Raw genomic sequence first — 12585 nt, forward strand, 5'->3', positions numbered from 1 at the left:
ATTATATCTTACATCATTGGTTTGGGATTGACTGTTGATAAAATAACACTTCAACCAAATTTTGGACAATCAAATATTATTAGAAGCCTACATTAAGATCGGTAACCCTCCCGCCCAACGCCTAAAACTGCGTTTATTTTTTTCACAGTGTCTGATGCCATTTGAGTCTAGGCTAGCTAGAGGCCGTGTTCACACTGAAAATGAGAATGCGGTAGAGATGGCACGCAGGTAGGCTATGGCTGTACAACCACATTTAGGGTAATCAAATAGTATCAGAACAACCATGTAAAAAAAAAAACGATAAAGAACTGCTGCATCCTGCTGTCGTCTGTACTACAATACAGTCGGTGTTGTGTGCTGCGAATCAGAGCGTATGGTTGCACAATATGTTGATAAATGTAAATTGAGCCTAGCTAGCTAGATGCGGTTCTACCGTATGCTCATTTTCAGTGTGAACACGGTCTTAGACCCGGCGCACAGATAGGCGATGCGTTATAGAACCGGCGAACATTGTTTGCCTGTCTCATAGATCGTGTGTATGGGTGACGGATGCCGTCATAATTTCGAAAAGGACACAGAGAAAGGAACTTCTTAAAATGTTTCAAAACTCTGTAGCAGAGGGGAGCGTTTATTAGATTGACTACAGTTATTCCGTAAACTTTACAAGCCATCAGAGCGTGTTTAAAAAAAAATATTTTTTGTAGAAATCAATTGAGGAGACGAAGGAGAATACAGAGACAGATCCTGGTAAAAGCGCCAAGTCTGGTTTCAGTTTCCGTCATTCATAATGCTGCAGCATATGGTCTGGTGCGGTAATGTAAATATCAGTTAGCCTATACCATGGAGTAACCTGCTAAACTGAGGGTTGCTTAAACAGCCCCCAACGATAAATAACGTACAGCGCGCAAATGTGGAAAATACGTGCGCAAATCCAAAATTTCTACACCTTACTAGACAATTTGCCTGGTTGTGAACCAAGTCATCAAAAAGTATGAAAAAGAAAGATGAACACAATTTATTGGATTAGATCGGCAGTGGAATAGATTTTCATTAATTTATTCCCTGATAGGAAACACCTTTGGTACGACAACTGATGAAATGGACAGAAGCATTATATAATAGTGTAAAAAGCCCAAATTTAAATACTACTAGAACGCACGTCGTTCTATCGTATTACGCGTGGATCAACAGTGCATTAAAATATTGTTCACGAAAGAAAGCGTTCGGTGTAGATGAAAAGACTGTATCTTACCTTTAATAGCAATATCAGTCTTGAATCGTTGCTTGTTTCAGAAAACTCCCGGGAAGCTTGCAGTGTGCCTAGCAACGGTACAGGTGAACTCATCGGGTGAATAACCTCGCTCGCTTCGGATAGATGAACACAAGATTGGACGTTAATAAAATGCAACCACGGATGAGTAACACTTGGTTTACAGGAATACGAAATCTTGAGACAAACCGTAATATGCAGGAGATGCAGGAGCAAAAAGGATCTCCAGTGTGCTTTCTCGGCAGCGCATCCGTTCCCTCCGTCTTGGGATGTACATTAAAAAAAGCCTCGCCTTTATCACGTGACCATCAGGCAGGCACGCTTCACCGCACTCAAACGCGGTGGGCTGAAGTACTCGGTCATCCTGTTACAACATACGCTGAAGAACAAATGCGCGTTTGGCAGAAAGTGCAGATGCAATACTCCTATCTCAATTCAAACTGCAGTTCTTAATGCTGGTTACGGTTGAGTTTGAGGTTTAGAATGCAGATTTTGCGAACAGAATCCCAATTTAGGTTGATATGGTTCGCCTAGATAACACGATATGTAATCAGTGCCATGCATATTAACATATAATATACTACCATTACTTTATTCGTGGCTGAATTAATAACGCGACAGAAATGATTACACTGCTCAGAAGCCCTAATAGCTTCTTGCTGACAGCATGGCAGTGGCAAACAGATGATAGTCCCTCTCGGCGGTTAATTCCTTACTGGTCGTGTAGCCTACAACGAAGACGCCTGTGCGAAGAGAAGTCACAAGGACGGTTTTACGAGAACTTCCCTCCCGTTAGGCGGTACAGCACGTTTAAAAATGTATGTTTATTGCAACTTATTAATGTAACGAATAGTCTCCGCTTGCATAACAAAAGGTACGATGCGGGTTGGTGCTGAAAGGGAAAGCCTGCACTACAGACCGTTATTCCGACCGTGCCGACACCTGCTCGCGACCGACCGGTTTGGAGACTGGCACAGCCATCCGTTGGTCACGCTCCTGTAAGTAATTGCTTTGAAGACTTTAAAAATGTTTTGTTCTGTTCATGGTGTGCCAGAAGCATACAAAAACAAGATTCGATTATTATTATTTTTACAAAAGCTTTTTATTTCTTCCTTCCCTATATAGCGACTGAATGCATTTATTTTGCGGATTTCCCTGCGTAAGTCCCTTATTAAAAATTCCACTCTTTTGGAAAGAGGCAACTGCAGCTCAAACGGAAAAGCTATTGCTCGTCTCTCTTTAATTCCATAACATGAGAACATAAACTCATTTGCAAATGAAAATATCAAAATGTACCTTTACATCATCATGGACCTACCTCCATAAGTGTTTGGTTTTAAAATGGCATGCAATGCAAAGCCCAATGTATTTATACACACAAAAGCATTTATGTTCAAAGGGTACAAGGCCCTGTGGCAGGGTGTACGTTTGGTCATTGGTACACAACCAAATGTGCTTTTGAGCACGTAGTAATTCTGTCCTTGCCACCATGACTGCACAGGGAGGACCATTAAGGTGTTGAGTCATTAAGTTGCATCACAGCAAACCTACACTTCCAGCAGTACTGTGCTCTGTTTAAGGGGGCTTGCTCCAGACCCTGCTTTACAGGGACATACCATTTTAAGAGTAACTGAAGCTGTTTGGGGAGACAAATTCCCACTGGCTGTCATTGCAGATCCATAAAGAGGAGTGTAGAGGCCTCATATATCCCTGGTCATGTTGTACCATAAACCAGCAGGTGGTTTTATGGGCAACTTAAACGAAAGACTACAGTAGTGGCCTGTCTGCCCCCAGTACCCTGCGGTCATCAGTGCAGAGGCCTGACAGTCCGTTTGCTCCACACCGCTGTGCTAAAGCTCCAATCCCATCTGCGTTACATCCACACAAACCCAGCTGTGTCGCATCCACACAAACCCAGCTGTGTCGCATCCACACAAACCCATCTGTGTCACATCCAATGTGGTATGTCACGCTGTTCTTTGTATTTAAAATAACCCTGAAGCAGTGAACAGAAGCTTTGCAGTCTTTGTGCTTTTGAGCAGCCAGTCTGGATGTGCTCAGGATCTAGCGCTCCCCCATGCGCCCTCTCGCTCTGGAGAGAAGCCCGGACTCCTGCCCAGCATCAGTGCCTGCCAGAATGGCCAGGGGCGACTAGTGCAGTAAACAACACAAATTCAAGAGACGGCCAACAATTTAGATTTTTCATTTGTACCACCTAAATCATGATAGTCATACGCTGATGAAGTGCTTATTTCAGAACAGGTGGAGGTCAGGTACCCATAGACAGAGAGCACAACCTGAGGTCAAAGGGCACAGGACTCCTGCTTTAACCTCTCTGATCTCCCGCTGCCTGCAATAATCCTCAAACCCTGCCATCAATAATTCTGCAGGGAGAAACAACAGTTTCACATTAAACCAGTTCAATAAAATAATGAAATTATTACAGGTCCAACTCTGCAGCTTTTGAAAGTGTTCATTAATATTATAAACAAAGTGTAGTGAATATTTAATACATAATTAAACACGTTGTCTTCCAACATCAGACCCATAGCAGTGCTGTGGCTGAATAGCCTCAAGACAGCCTTCTGGGCTTACAGTGCTTACAGCATCCACTCAGCCCTGGGACCTCCCCCTTTTCAAATCTATAGGTCAAACGTCACCTACCAATTCTGCCAGTCAAGAAACTTATTTTGCTGTTTGGGATGTTCAGCTGTTGACAGAAACATTACCTTACTTTTAGTTGAGTGGCCATATTTAAAGTTCCAACTGTGAAAACTTCCTGACAAATACCTTCAAGTTTTCATTCATAACATGGCAGATGGTGTTAAGTGTTTAAAAACATCAGCCCATAAAAACCTCCGGTTTTGAAGAGAAAAGAACACCAGAGGGCTGGACAAAGCAGAGTGACATTTCTCACTGTCCCACAAAGCGACGTCCAGCACAGTCCAGACCCCCAGGGCAAAAATTCATCATTAAAAATGCGCTCCTCTGTGGATTCATAAACTGGAAAGAAATTCACCCGTCTGCTGGATCATTTCTGCACCACCCTCAGCAAAATGGCATGACATCGAAATGAAGGGAATTCAAATGAATGTCCTTTAATTTATATTTCATGAGTTTTTAATGACTCTGTTCTCTTGGAAAGGGCCTGTGTTCAGGGGGCTTCTACCCATTCACATCACATACCTGAATCAGATTGATAACATCATGTATGCAATTACATTATCATAACAACACTAATCACAATAACAGCATTTATTAAGTACCAGGAGAGGAGCACCAGCAGAGGAGCACCAGGAGGAGAGCACCAGGAGGAGAGCACCAGGAGGAGAGCACCAGGAGAGGAGCACCAGGAGGAGAGCACCAGGAGGAGAGCACCAGGAGAGGAGCACCAGGAGGAGAGCACCAGGAGGAGAGCACCAGGAGAGGAGCACCAGGAGAGGAGCACCAGGAGAGGAGCACCAGGAGAGGAGCACCAGGAGGGGAGCACCAGGAGAGGAGCACCAGAAGGAGAGCACCAGGAGAGGAGCACCAGAAGGAGAGCACCAGGAGAGGAGCACCAGAAGGAGAGCACCAGGAGAGGAGCACCAGGAGAGGAGCACCAGAAGGAGAGCACCAGGAGAGGAGCACCAGAAGGAGAGCACCAGGAGAGGAGCACCAGGAGAGGAGCACCAGGAGGAGAGCACCAGGAGAGGAGCACCAGGAGGAGTTGTTCTGCAGAGCCGTTCCAGATTAATCTGGCCCCCTTCCCTGGCCATCTGCCGCTCACAAACCCAACTGGAACATTTCCCTCATCATCCTCACACGGAGGGCTTCATCATCCCTGAGGGGAGCTTCATTTGCAAACAAACCTCTCTAAGGAAAAAACAATCACCAACAACATAATAAATATAAATATGCAAGATGGTCACATATTTCCCAATTTTTTAAATGAAATTTTCTTTCCCCCTCCCTGACAGAAATTACAAATGTTTGTTATTGGACCGTTTCACAATAACAAAGTATATGAAGTATGAAGTATAATGAAGTGTAATCAGCTTCCATTCATGTGTGCATTTGAAGGCTCTGACTCCAGGGTCACTTCACAAGATGGCATCTTAATTACTGAAAAAGGACTGAGAGCTGCCATAAAAAAGCTCAATTACTTAATGATGGCTCTTATTTCTGCTGACATTATAAACGTGTCTAATGAATTTTTCAATCCCTCCAAAGAGGTAGGTGTGCACTCTAACAGCTGTGTGCTGTGTACTGTGTAACAGGTTTGCTGTGACATAATTATTAATGTCAACAGTAACTGTTCATAATGAAACAGCGTGGATATTCGGCTAAACGGGGTAACTGGATGGATGATTATGTGTCGATAAGAACAGCCTTATGTCATACAGAGAGAGAGAGAGAGAGAGAGAGAGAGAGAGAGCACAGTGTGTGCAGGGTGAGCCCAGGCTAAAGCAGAGAGAGAGAGAGAGAGAGAGAGAGAGAGAGAGAGAGATATTGAACATCTAAAAATGAGTCCAACAGACTCCTTACAATTCTTGGCACTCCAAACCCAAGAGCTCAGCCCAGGAAAGTATCCCCTCAGTCAGCTGGTTCTGAACCTCTCTAGACAAACATTAACACATACTAATGCAAACCAGCTTCAGACCAGCACTGCTTCACAACAGCCCATTAGAGTCAACCAAATTATAAAACACAATCCCAAAATAAACTGAATTGTTATCGGGCCCGAAATAGAAAATACACACAGGCAGAGTCTCTCTTCTCTGTCAGAGATACAAAGCAGAGACGGATCCTGACCAAATACAGGCTCAGTGACCACACGCTTGCAATTGAAATAGGCAGATACAAAAACTCATGGGTACCAAAAGAAGAGCGAATATGTGGTCACTGCAAGGCAGGGGAGGTGGAAACAGAGATGCACTTCCTCCTTACTTGCACAAAATATTTACAAATTAGAAAAAAATATTTCTAAAAATTATCCCAAATTATAAATAATTTTAATTACAAATCAAAAGAAGAAAAATGTGCAATTCTTTTAGGGGAATGGTAAATGGTAAATGGACTGCATTTATATAGCGCTTTTATCCAAAGCGCTTTACAATTGATGCCTCTCATTCGCCAGAGCAGTTAGGGGTTAGGTGTCTTGCTCAAGGACACTTCGACACGCCCAGGGCGGGGTTTGAACCGGCAACCCTCCGACTGCCAGACAATCGGTCTTACCTCATGAGCTATGTCGCCCCTAGGAAGGGAAGGGAAGGATCAACAGCCCCAATTGCGGCACAGTTCATTTCAGCCTGCCATAACCTGAGGGACAGTGAGTGACCACCCACCCCATATAAACATTGTACATATTTATTATTGATTTACTTATGTTGCTGTTATTGTATATGCTGTTATTTGTATATATTGTTACATTTACCATTATTATTTTTATATTATTATTTTACATATTATATATGTATGCTTTGGCAATAAGTACGTTTGTATTTCATGCCAATAAAGCAACTTAAATTGAAATTGAATTGAGAGAGAGAGAGAGAGCAGTGTGTGCAGGGTGAGCCCAGTCTAAAGCAGAGAGAGAGAGACAGAGCACAGTGTGTGCAGGGTGAGCCCAGTCTAAAGCAGAGAGAGAGAGAGCACAGTGTGTGCAGGGTGAGCCCAGTCTAAAGCAGAGAGAGAGAGAGAGAGCACAGTGTGTGCAGGGTGAGCCCAGTCTAAAGCAGAGAGAGCGAGAGAGAGAGAGCAGTGTGAGCAGGGTGAGCCCAGTCTAAAGCAGAGAGAGAGAGAAGAGCACAGTGTGTGCAGGGTGAGCCCAGTCTAAAGCAGAGAGAGAGGACAGAGCACAGTGTGTGCAGGGTGAGCCCAGTCTAAAGCAGAGAGAGAGAGAGTGCAGGGAGCAGTTAAACAGAGCACAGTGTGTGCAGGGTGAGCCCAGTCTAAAGCAGAGAGAGAGAGAGCACAGTGTGTGCAGGGTGAGCCCAGTCTAAAGCAGAGAGAGAGAGAGAGAGAGCACAGTGTGTGCAGGGTGAGCCCAGTCTAAAGCAGAGAGAGAGAGAGAGAGCACAGTGTGTGCAGGGTGAGCCCAGTCTAAAGCAGAGAGAGAGAGAGAGAGCACAGTGTGTGCAGGGTGAGCCCAGTCTAAAGCAGAGAGAGAGAGAGAGAGCACAGTGTGTGCAGGGTGAGCCCAGTCTAAAGCAGAAGAGAGAGAGCAGTGGCAGTGAGCCAGTCTAAGCGAGAGAGAGACATGTGTGCAGGGTGAGCCCAGTCTAAAGCAGAGAGAGAGAGAAGAGACAGTGTGTGCAGGGTGAGCCCAGTCTAAAGCAGAGAGGAGAGCACAGTGTGTGCAGGTGAGCCAGTCTAAAGCAGAGAGAGAGAAGAGCACAGTGTGTGCAGGGTGAGCCCAGTCTAAAGCGAGAGAGAGAGAGAGAGCACAGTGGTGCAGGGTGAGCCCAGTCTAGGGCAGAGAGAGAGAGAGCACAGTGTGTGCAGGGTGAGCCCAGGCTAAAGCAGAGAGAGAGAGAGAGAGAGCAGTGTGTGCAGGGTGAGCCCAGTCTAGGGCAGAGAGAGCGAGAGAGAGAGAGAGAGAGAGAGAGCACAGTGTGTGCAGGCTCTGAGCGTGACTCACACACAGCTCCTCAGCACAGTAAGCCCAGTCACACGTACACTGCAAAATTAATGCAGCCTCCCCTGCTAGAGCAGTTCTGCAGTGAGCCAGGGGCGGGAGGGAATTTAAAAAATTGTTAATAACTCTGAGCCGTGTGGCCGAATGATTGCCCCTCAGGAGTCCGTCCGGCAGACCCCGCCCTCTAAATCCATACATGGGACGTGCACAGGTTTAGGGTAAGGGGTGGAGCTGGAATTAGACAAGTTGGGGAAGATGAGCAGGAAGTGGAGCTTAAACTTTGATAAAAGCATCTTTTTTTCATGTGTATAGATTTACAACAGACAGTAAATTCACATTGATCTGTTAAACAAATGCAATCTGATTGAGCAGAGAGCCACAGTGGACCCTTCAGAACGGGGGCTGTGACATGGGAATAGAAACAGTCGCACACCCCTGCAGACGCTCTTCACTTAACAAACGCCAGGAGGTTCTGCTGTCTGAGCCCATGAATACCAGACTGTGGGGCCCATCCACACACTGGAACAGAACCTTAACAGATACCAGACCATGGGGCCCATCCATACACTGGAACAGAGCCTTAAACAGATACCAGACCAAGGAACCCATCCACACACTGGAACAGAACCTTAAACAGATACCAGACCGTGGGACCCATCCACACACTGGAACAGAGCCTTAACAGATACCAGACCGTGGGACCCATCCACACACTGGAACAGGGCCTCAGCAGATACCAGACCAGGGGGCCCATCCACACACTGGAACAGAGCCTTTACATTACATTACATTACATTACAGGCATTTGGCGGACGATCTTATCCAGAGCGACGTACAACAAAGTGTATAACCATAACCAGGAACAAGTATGACGAAACCCCTAGAGAGAAGTACCGGTCCAAGTGCAGGGAACAACCGCATAGTTCAACTTGGACCCTGAAAGTTAAACTGATTAACACTAACAACGAGAACGGCAACAACGCAGTCTATGGAAAAAATACAAGCAGTAGTTAAGACAGTTAATGCACCTAAGTCACCTACGAAACAGCTGCCTAGTTACAACCCTAAGCTTACAGTCATTTACAGGGGGGTAGGGAGGGATGGGGAGAGGTGCAGCCTGAAGAGGTGAGTCTTCAGTCGTCGTTTGAAATGGGTCAGTGTCTCAGCTGTTCTGACCTCCACAGGGAGGTCATTCCACCACTGTGGGGCCAGAACAGACAGGAGACGTGTTCTGGAAGTGTAGGTTCGAAGAGGGGGAGGTGCTAGGCGTCCTGATGTATCAGAACGAAGGGATCTGGCTGGCCTGTAGGGTTTGAATATCTTGTGGAGGTATGCTGGGGCTGATCCCTTGACTGCCTGGTATGCTAGGACCAATGTTTTAAATTTGATGCGAGCTATAACAGGCAGCCAGTGGAGGGTAGTGAGCAGGGGAGTGACGTGGGAGTGTCTGCGAAGGTTGAAGACCAGACGAGCCGCAGCATTCTGAATGAGCTGCAGGGGTCTGGTGGCAGATGCCGGTAGTCCAGCCAGAAGAGAGTTGCAGTAGTCGAGGCGGGATAGAACCATTGCTTGGACCAGGAGCTGGGTTGAGTAGGTGGTGAGAAAGGGGCAGATTCTGCGAATGTTATACAGGAAAAATCTGCATAACCGGCTTACTGCTGCAATGTTCTTGGAGAGGGACAGCCTGTTGTCCATCACCACTCCGAGATTCTTGCCACAGGGTGATGATGTCACTAAGGTGTCCCCTAGGGAAATGGAAAAGTCGAGGAGGGGAGAGGATAGAGCAGGAATAAAGATTAGCTCCGTCTTTCCCGGGTTGAGCTTCAGGTGGTGATTGTCCATCCAGCTCTGTATGTCCCTCAGGCAAGCGGAGATGCGGGCAGGGACCTGTGTGTCCGATGGGGAGAAAGAGTTGCGTGTCGTCGGCATAGGAGTGATAGGACAAGCCATGGGCAGATATTACAGCTCAGGAGGTAAGACCTAGCTCAGGAGGTAAGACCGATTGTCTGGCAGTCGGAGGGTTGCCGGTTCAAACCCCGCCCTGGGTGTGTCAAAGTGTCCTTGAGCAAGACACCTAACCCCTAACTGCTCTGGCGAATGAGAGGCATCAATTGTAAAGCGCTTTGGATAAAAGCTCTATATAAATGCAGTCCATTTACCATTTACAGGGCCAAGGGATCTGGTGCACAAGGAGAAGAGAAGGGGACCGAGGACTGAGCCCTGGGGAACTCCGGTGGCGAGGGGACGGGGTGGTGATACCTTACCCGCCCAGGCAACCTGGAAGGAACGGTCAGAGAGGTAAGACTCAATCCAGTCAAGGACTGTATCGCAGATCCCTGTTGCTGCCAGGGAGGACAGGAGGATAGAGTGCTCCACAGAAGATACCAGACCATGGAGCCCATCCACACACTGGAACAGACCCTTAACAGATACCAGACCACTGGGGGCCCATCCACACACTGGAACAGACACCAGATCATGGGGCCCATCCACACACTGGAACAGAGCCTTAACAGATACCAGACCATGGGGCCCAGCCACATAACCTGCTTTAACAGGATGGCTCTGTATTTACATACACCGCCCCGCCCCCGGGGTTAGCAGGGGTTAGCCCGTGTTAGCCGGGGTTAGCGGGGGTTAGCCGAGGTTAGCCGAGGTTAGCAGAGGTTAGCCGGGGTTAGCCCGTGTTAGCGGGGGTTAGCCAGGGTTAGCCGGGGTTAGCCCGTGTTAGCGGGGGTTAGCCCGGGTTAGCCGGGGTTAGCCCGTGTTAGCGGGGGTTAGCCCGGGTTAGCCGGGGTTAGCCCGTGTTAGCGGGGGTTAGCCAGGGTTAGCCGGGGTTAGCCCGTGTTAGCGGGGGTTAGCCAGGGTTAGTTGGGGTTAGCAGGAGTTAGCGGGGGTTAGCTGGGGTTAGCGGGGTTTAGCGGGGGCGCTCCATTCTGGGTGCAGAACATGCACAAGGTCAACACTCCCATCAGAATAATGAACACCAGCGCCTGAGAAAATAAAACCAAATGGCCAGTGAGCTCCGCACACACCTTCACAGCTTCATTAATAATGACTTTGCGGCATCTAGGAAACTAGGATTTGAGGTACCCTGCAGTATTTGAGGTACCCTGCAGGTTTTTTACCCTGCAAGATCCGGCTTTAAAACACAGCAGCTGCAGATTTCTGCCTCATGTAACATTGATAACGGTAATGCAGAAACGCACATCTGCGTGAGTTCACACCCATGCTGTGAGAAACACGGCAGGCTAATGCCACCCGGCCACAGCATCTTCAGAGCAATCCCCCATTGCAGGCTCCACAGTACACAATGGCAGAGTGGTGTTTGGATGAATGGATGAATGGATGGATGAATGTCTGTCAGTCAGTCAGTCAGTCAGTCAGTCTCTCTCCCTCATATTACAGTACACACATTGTGATGCAGTTTGGTTGCTGGGTGACAGTCAGCATGTCCCTACGAGGATTCTGGGAAGGAAAAGGAATTCTGTGCGATGGTGGCACATTTCCCTCCTGAGGAACGTTTACACCGCACACGAGGGGGGGGGTCAGGGCCACGGTGTCCCAGAAACACAGGTTCACAGCAGGTCCATAAATAAAGGATGTGTGTGTGCATGTGTGTGTGTGAGTGTGTGTGTGCGCACGTGTGTGGATGCGCTGTGTACACACCTTCCCTCACTGTGTGATCTTCAAAGCTGGCCTTTAGTGAAACTAATATTAGAGTGCAACCACATCAGTCTACAAAGACACACACACACACACACACACACTTCTCTGGCATTGTCAGTCAGGCTCACCCTGCCCATCCATGCTGTCAGTATCAAACACACAGAAACATCTTAGTGCATTTCCATGGCAACGCAGGGGTGATCCATCAAAGGCTGAAAGAGCAGGTGTGGGAAGCAGGTAAGGGTTGGGCAGGGAAGACTTGCAGGTTTGAATCCTAATGGAGTGTACTATTGATGTAGAGTTCCGATGACCATCCAGCTTTGAAAATGAGTAATGCTGAATGTGTCTTCACTGAAGCATCAGAATAAACAAACATACATGATACTGTCACAAATAGACATAACCAGCATCCATATGGCTCTGAGGAGCTCCACTCACTCTGTCCCTGTTCAGATGGACTGGATAAATTCCAGGACTGACAGAGAGCTGTGTCTGTACAGTCTTCCCATCAGTGCACTACATTACATTACATTACAGGCATTGAGCAGACACTCTTATCCAGAGCAACTTATACAACGTTTTACACAGCATTTACCTTGCATCCATTTATACAGCTGGATATACCTGAAGAAATGCAGATCAAGTGCTTCGCACAAGGGTACCACGGCAGCGTCCTACCTGGAACACTCCTCACCCATTACACTACACTGCCGCCCACATTCACCATTCATTATAAGCTGTTCAACCGCGGTCCGATAGATTCCCCCTTACATTGTATGTGTGTGAGAGAGAGTGTATGTATTATGTACAATAAAGGAAACTCAAACCAAGGCGGGGCAACCATAATCCAAAACGAGAAACAGGGGGACTCACCACCGCAGTCGGCGGCCATGCTCTGGCCAACGCCAGGTCAGTCTTCAGCCGTTTTCCTTGCTGGTATGGGCGCAAACATATAATCCAAAATACGCTCGGTTCTTGACACGTCCAAACAGAGTGAAGACAAAAGCGGATAAATCACTCAAACAAA

The sequence above is a fragment of the Anguilla rostrata genome, chromosome 13, assembly GCF_018555375.3.
Source record: "Anguilla rostrata isolate EN2019 chromosome 13, ASM1855537v3, whole genome shotgun sequence".
In the NCBI taxonomy this organism is placed as follows: Eukaryota; Metazoa; Chordata; class Actinopteri; order Anguilliformes; family Anguillidae; genus Anguilla; species Anguilla rostrata.